This window comes from Helianthus annuus, chromosome 14 (assembly GCF_002127325.2).
Source record: "Helianthus annuus cultivar XRQ/B chromosome 14, HanXRQr2.0-SUNRISE, whole genome shotgun sequence".
NCBI lineage: Eukaryota > Viridiplantae > Streptophyta > Magnoliopsida > Asterales > Asteraceae > Helianthus > Helianthus annuus.
Genome location: NC_035446.2, coordinates 123,892,341 through 123,900,394, shown reverse-complemented (window position 1 = coordinate 123,900,394; position 8,054 = coordinate 123,892,341). Strand labels below are relative to the sequence as shown.

General features: G+C 38.5%; 1 pseudogene across 1 annotated transcript; it reads left to right on the top strand.

Moving 5' to 3' along the window:
* Window positions 1-3,961: 3,961 nt before the first annotated feature.
* Window positions 3,962-7,397, top strand: LOC110909263 (annotated as a pseudogene). Its single transcript, XR_002575304.2, has 12 exons — window positions 3,962-4,076; window positions 5,188-5,227; window positions 5,369-5,472; window positions 5,583-5,631; window positions 5,745-5,851; window positions 5,979-6,066; window positions 6,148-6,276; window positions 6,371-6,445; window positions 6,538-6,591; window positions 6,690-6,727; window positions 6,818-6,977; window positions 7,117-7,397. The product of XR_002575304.2 is annotated as a glutamine synthetase nodule isozyme-like (transcript).
* Window positions 7,398-8,054: the final 657 nt, after the last annotated feature.

Genomic DNA, 8,054 nt, shown 5'->3' with positions numbered 1-8,054 from the left:
TGCCCTGGCTAGGCTCGTAAGGGTCTGGGGGAAAAAATTACACCAAGTGGGTTCATCCCACTGGCCGTTGATGCCCGCGCCCATGAAGATGTTCATGTGGTCGTCCGGGTCGGTCGAACCACTGTATTTCCCAACGTTGAATGGGAACTTTGTCGTGGTGACATGGGCGTTGGCAATCCGCGTGCCGAACTTGGAATTTTCGGCCGCTGCCTTTGGCCTGTATGGCTCGTTCGCAGGGCGCTTTGCCGCCCTAAGGTATGTGTTGCGGGGGTGACTGGGAGGAACATAGTTGCGTCCTCCCGGTCTGCTACTGGTGTCATGCGAATCACCGCGGTAGCTATAGTCGTCAGGGTCGGTATGACCGTACCCTTCGGTGTATGGTTGTGGGCCCAATCGGCTCTGAATGCCTGGGCCGCGTCTGGAGGTTGATCGCCTCCTGCCCTCGCCATGGGGGCCAAGGCGGGTATGTACCGGTCCTCTGGTGTGGGACCCGTATGAGGAATCGTCCTCGTTGAGGGTGTGGACCGAACAGTAAGACGATCCCCGTTCTTCACGTCGGCTTCTTGAAGCCGGGCGTGAATGTATCCTGCCGTCGTATTGTAAAATACGCTCAACAGGGGTGTGCGGTGCTGGGGGAAGCCCAGCTCGTATATTCGCTTCAGTACAAGCGCGGTTGTATGCTGCGGTCAGCGTGGCTGCTTGCTGCTCGTACCAGGCATGAATGGTCATGCCTGGTGGGATCACAGATGGGAACTGTGATAAGTCATGTCCAAACATAAAGGAGGGGCTCCTTTGTGTGGACGTGCCGATGTGTCCGGGTTGGGAGGTCGAGGCATTGACCCCTACCGGGTTTGGGATTGGAGGATTTTGGTTATCCGCAGTGTTGTTTTGGTGATCAGTCATGATCGTGAGAGAGGAAAAAGGATGGTTTAGAAAATGCTAAGAGTAGCGGTGGGCGCCAATGATGAAACAATGGTTAACCGGGCAGGGTTAACACACTGGTCTCGTCAAGAAGGGTTAATCCCTTCCTCTCGAGGATCGCTGGCTGGATCACCGGTGGTTGATCTCCTGCACAAGGAAACAGACCGTGACTCGTAACAAGGAGGATGGGGTGGGGGGTGCTCCTTGTTACCACTCTCCGGCGTGAGAATCAGTAGTTTGCTTGGGAAGCAAAGTAAGATAGTAGTAGTAGTGAGAGAGTTGTGAAGAGATACCTCAAACCTGGTTTGGGGTTGGTATTTATAGCCGAGGAGTGAAGGAGGATGATGATGGATGGACTGACGACGTGCTGCACCTTTTCAGGTGTGTCAGGCTTGTCGGTTATGGAGGTTACGCCATGTCAGTCCATTGCTTACGTAGCTCTGACAGGTAACTGCCATTGGTGCCACTTGCACTGTGGTGTCAGTACCACTTGCTTGAGTGCATAGGATGCGGTGCAAGCCGCATCGCTACGTGCGGTAACATCTGAAGTTACCGCGTCTCCTACTTGTGATCAAGGAATACGCGAGATGCGATGCTAGCCGCATCGTCGTCTTGCCTGCATCCCTTGTCGTGACGAAAATGCCCGTATGGTGCGGTGTCAGCCGCACCGCTACGTTCATCTTCTTCTATGCCTAAGGTAAGGCTTTCCTTGTATTGATAGAAGTGTTCGCTGGATGCGGTGCGAGGCCGCATCGCTGTGAATACTTCCGTTTTCATACACCAGATGTGATGCTATGTCGCATCACTCTACCGTTCTCATGTTCCATGTAAGTCCTCCTTCGTTACTAGATAGATTGGATTCAACCCTTGTGCCGACGCGTTCTCGCATGGGCATAAGTAGGTTGTTAGCTAGTGGGGGTTTTGATAAGGGTAATGGTCACTCGCGGTCGATGCTGACGTGAGATCTGAGACCATACCCCTTCAATATCCTTATCCATTTGAAGAAATAATAAAATTATAGATAATTTATATATTATTTAATCATAAGTTAGAGGCTAGAGTTAGATATTATTTAATGAAGTGAAGTAGAGAATTTCATTTGGTATTATTTAAAGTCTTTTATTATAATTAGATATTTATATTTATTTATTATTATATGTTTAGAAATATTAGATATTTATTAATATTATTATGAAATTGATAGAGAAAATGCCATGTGATATTAGATGAACTTATTTATCATAATTAGATGACATGTGGCATTAGAAAGACTCTTTTATTAGGCATTTGGGTATATTTAACCTATCTTAACTCTACCTAAGTGACACATCAACCTTTTTTCCCCATTTCACATTGTCTCACTTCAAGGAAATAGTTTAATCTCATTAACCTCTTCTAGCCCTATCTTTTAGTGGTTTTTGGTCCAAAAAAAGAAAAGAATAATTAACTCAATTCATTTAACATTGGGTTAACATGTTAACACAACCCATTTAATGCACTTTAACACAATGAGAGAGTGGTTTGCAATATTAGTTTTTTTAAAGGTGTGAATTATTCGCGAATGTAGGGAGATCTAGCATACGTTGTGTTAACCAGGTCCGCGCTAGAGAGCCCTTCGCACAATAGATCCCCAATTTAAACCCCTCAATGAGAAACCTCTATCACTCAGACTCGAACTTGAGACGTGAAGGGGAAAACTCACCCGGGCCCACCATAGGTGGAACTTAAATACCCGTGGCCAACACTAGAGCACTAGTAATTGTTAGTTTGCAATGTTACTTAACATGTCATGTCATTTTTTTTTTGAAGAGCTAACTGCTTTCCACGTGTAAACCCACCCTTTCGGAGCTATGTTCAAAGGCCGACTACTCGACCACCGCCAGAAAGCGTAGCACACCCCTGATGCGCGGGAACCCTGTGGAATGGGTAAACCCTCGCCCCCCGTTGGACTCGAACCCGGGTTGAATCCTGAGCCAAGCCTTCACCCAGATGTCACAACCACTGCGCTACAGATGGAAAGATATGTCATGTCATTATTAACACTCTAAATGTTAGAGGCCACCCTATAACCTTGTAATTAGATATGCAAGTTTTTTTTTTTTTAAATTTATTGTTCACTTCTTTTCGGGTGGGCGCGTTTTTTAATGAAGTTTTCCTTTCAAAAAAAAAAATTTATTGTTCACTGATCAATTAGCATCCGTTAATTTATTAAGCATTTATTATTAACAATAGTTGAAACTATGGAAAGACTTGTGGGATCTCTTAAATTAAAAATCACACAAAATTAAATTACACAGTGAACATCCGTTAATTTATTAAGCATTTATTATTAACACAGTGAACAATTGTCAAGATTCAAAATGAAATCACACAAAATTACAATTACAAAAATATATAAGATTTTGTAAATTATTTTACCATTTCCTTTCAATCTACTTGGTAGTTTTATAGCTTAAACTTCTAATCTGGCTTATATATAAGCAAAAATTTTCTAATGTTGATCAACTTACGACCAACATTTATAAACAAGATTAAATAAAAACCGCACCTAAGTAAATGAGTATTATATATAATTTATAATTATTTGTACATACAAACAATAGATATCATAACCAAATTTCGGGACTGTTTGTTTAGCTCTTAATAGGACTTTTAATCGTTTAGACTTCTTACTGGTTCAACAATTAATAGTTCAGAATGTTTGTTTCGCGAGCAGATGTCTGAATGATTCTGACAATTGTCTTTGAATGGTTAAGCATTATACTGAGTTTGAATGATTAAGACATCTTATTTGAATTGGTCAGATATTTGTCTCTGAACGGTTAACCATTATACTGGCTCTTAATGGTTCAGACATCTTCCTAGTTCAACACTTAATGATTCAGATCTCTTATTGGTTTAACACTTACCCATTAAGAAATTACAAACAGCCCCTAAATTTACTTTTTATTATCATGTCTATTTTAAATATTAATATTTTCACATTAAAACATATTAAAAAAAAGTGAACCGTTGTAAATATGGTGTATGCACTATAAAACCATGCTCTTACTTCATTCTCTAAACAACAGATAAAAAGAAATGTCGACGGTGACAGATTTCATGAACCTCAATCTCTCCACCATCCATGACAAGTTCATTGCCGAATACATCTGGTCAGTTGTCTCCTATTACTTAGCTTTCTTCTTTTATTTTTTAATTTTTAATCACCATAATTACTTTTTTCTTTTATTTTAACTGTAAAAATTAAACTCTTTTGAAAAATCAAAGATAGAAGTTTGTTTTAAAAGCTCAATATTGTTAAATTTTAACAAGAAATTAGCAATGAAAACCATAAAATCAAGTTTAAAAATTGATTTTGGTTAACAGATTTGACCAGAATGAAGCTATATATAAAATATAAAATAATAAAATTAAAAAAAAAAAAAAAGATTGGAGCTTTATGCTTTTTTTTCTTTTCCCTCTTATCTCTCTAACCTATCTCTCCCTCTGATCCTGTAATGAGGATGCATTACAAATTATGTTTTATTTATAATCATCCAACTAATAATTAATGGTTGATAAAATATAAACACTAAAATCTTAATTTCACACCCGTTTTACGGGCCGTCGTATAGAATAATTTAACATGAAAAATATTGAACGGCTCGTATAATGTTGTACGGCTCGTATACATAGAGAAAATATTAGGTCGTATAATATTCTAGACGGGTCGTATAATATTATATGGGTCGTATAGCATTATATAAGGTTTGAGTCGTATAACATTATATGGGTCGTATAACATCTATACGGGTCGTATAATGTTATACAACCCACATACATGGACAAAAGAACATTCTTTGACATTTTTTTGTGCGACAATCAGTTATACGGTCCGTATAACTTTATACGGGCCATATACATATAGAGGTGTGAAAATAAGATTTTATGGGTGTGAGAATAGTGGGTGTGGAATCCTTCATAAATGACAAGAATTGTTATTTTGAAAAGTTTTTTTATTGGAAAATGATTTAGTACTTTTGATGGGACACACGTCTCACTCATGCAATGGTTGTTGACAAGTGTTTATCAACAAATATACAAGTGTTGAAACATTGCACTTCCGTTTCATTGTGAAAATAACCAGAATAATCTACTTAACTGGGCCAACACTTCAACTCTTGTGAACAACCAAAATAACCACGCATTATTTCTTTCTTTTTTTTAAATTTTCGAGTAATATTAGTTAAATATTGTTTTAAAATATAACTTCAATTTTTTTAGGATTGGTGGATCAGGTCTGGACATCAGAAGCAAAGCTAGAGTAAGCTTTTACTTTTCAAACAAACTAAAACTAAAACTAAATTAATGATTTTCAATTATCAATTAGTAATCCATAAAGTAGATAAATATTTGAAAGGAATTTCTTGGTTTTCTTTTTCCTATTTTGTTGTGTGCACTTTAGACTCTTAGTGGATCATTGGATGACCCACAAAAGCTTCCAAAGTGGAACTACGATGGATCAAGCACTGGTCAGGCCCATGGCCATGACACCGAAGTCATCTTATAGTGAGTAGCTTTATTCATCACTACTACACAAATTACAAATTGTTAATTATGATTCTATATTCATCTATTCCCAAATCTAATTATTAAACAATTTATTATGAATTCAATAGTCCTCAAGCTATTTTCAAGGATCCTTTCCGGAGGGGCAACAATATCTTGGTTAGTACTTTCATATTTAATACTTTACTTGGGGTGTACACGAGCCGAGCTGTTATGATCTACTCAAGATCGAATTGATAAAAGATAATATTATTTACTTGAATGAATTGAAGGTGTTGTGTGATGCTTACAACCCAACGGGTGATCCGATCTACACAAACAAGAGGTTTGAAGCTGCCAAGATTTTCAACCATCCGGATGTTGTTGCTGAACTCCCATGGTAATTGTCATATGTATTTTTATTATTTCATCTATAGACTTATAATAGATAGTTTATATCGAAAATGACCAATAAACAATTATATAACCATTATATTCACAAAATTAAGAGATTTTAATTTTCATAGGTATGGGCTTGAGCAAGAATACACCTTAATGGAGAAGGACACCAAGTGGCCTTTGGGTTGGCCTCGAGGAGGCTTCCCAAAACCTCAAGTAATTATTTAATCTAGATCAGTTTAATTTAATTATTACAACTTTTTGATGTTATATTTTTGGTTGATATGTCACATTTAGGGTCCTTATTATTGTGGGGTTGGTGCTGAAAAAGTGTTTGGGCGTGACATTGTCGACGCACACTACAAAGCATGTCTCTATGCCGGGATTAATATAGGTGGCGTCAACGCCGAGGTGATGCCCGGTCAGGTAAACATTATTCGCGAATTCTAGATGCAAGTTATTGATTTTAAACTAAGAATTTGACGTGTTTTATGTGCGTTTTGTGACACAATATGAAAAGTGGGAGTTTCAAATTGGACCTTCAGTCGGGATCACTGCTGCGGACGAGTTGTGGGTTGCGCGTTATATACTTGAGGTAATTTATTTAGGTGTGCAAATATATATCTAACAATAGATGTGTGTTGCTTGTTGAAAATGATATTAGTTGTAATGACGATTAATTAACAGCGAGTCACTGAAATTGCTGGAGTTGTCGTCTCGTTTGATCCTAAACCGGTCCCGGTTAGCTCTTTGTTTAAAAACACAACTTTTCTATATTAATTAACGTTTACCCTAGATTAAATATTATTTCGGTGTTTTTTCTTACATGTTTTCAACAGGGTGATTGGAACGGAGCGGGTGGTCACACTAACTATAGGTATAAGTTGTGCATATATAATAATGCTAGCTTACTTCTATCAACTTCCTGTTGTGTTATGCTAATATCTAACCATGGTTAAAATGTTAGCACGAAATCGATGCGTGAAGACGGAGGATACGAGGCCATCCAAAAGGCTATTGAGAAGCTTGGACTTAGGCATGAAGATCACATAGCAGGTTATGGTGAAGGCAACGAGCGTCGCCTCACTGGGAATCATGAGACCGCAGACATCAACACCTTCTCATGGGTACACGAACCCAAAAACCTTAATCCTATTAACTTTTAGTTTACATGCTCTAACTCAAATAATGAGATGGATTTAACATCAAACATGGCCCGTTTCATTTGGTAACGACTAACGATTGAGATGTGTTTGTGCTTTGTAGGGAGTTGCGAAGCGTGGTGTGTCGATACGGGTGGGGAGAGACACTGCTGAAGAAGGGAAGGGGTATTTTGAGGATCGAAGGCCTGGGTCGAACATGGACCCGTATGTGGTTACCTCTATGATTGCCGAAACAACCATCTTGTGGAAGCCTTGAGATTGTTTTGTGGGTTGGAATAATAACTAGCGTACTGTTTTTAGTCGTAAATAAATCGGGTTTGTTGTCCCTATGTGAAATTTGGTGATTCAAATGGAGTAGTTGGGCATGAACTTGGCTATTTGAAACTGTCCAGAATTGTGAAGGGATTACATATTGTATGCTACATGGTGAATTTGATGTGTTGAACTATGGTTTTTAGGAAGAACCGGGTAGGAATTGGGTTGGGTTATTATAGATTTACATATGAGAACCCGGTGGAACAGGGTCGGGTTTGACCTAAGCATAGAGTATATATACTTAGGTAAACTACCTCAAACTGGATGATCGTTCGACGAAATCTCGGGTTGGATAGGATGAACATAGTCTTTTGTAAAAACGGTTTATATCTTAAAACACATTCAGTTTTTAATAACCACTTGATGAAGTTTAAACATAGATCGTTTTTCACAATGATAATTGTATAACTCTATTGGCAAACGGTTTTGTAATGATGATGTCACAATGATAATTGTAAAACTATATATGTAAATTTATGAAAAATCTAGGACCTGTTTTCCCGCAATACATTTGAAGAAACACCAAACTAATCTGGTGATTAGTTTGTAGTTTGTGCCTCGACAAATAAGGTTAATCTTCTTTATCTCGTCCAAGCTGTGATGTGATAATCCTGCAAATAAGTATAAGGGGAATAGGGGGGGTTCTCCTCGTAACAACCCTCTTGCGTGAGAATAAGTGTATGCTTTGAGGATAAAAGTGTGTGATTAAGAGTGAGAGAGCAAGGA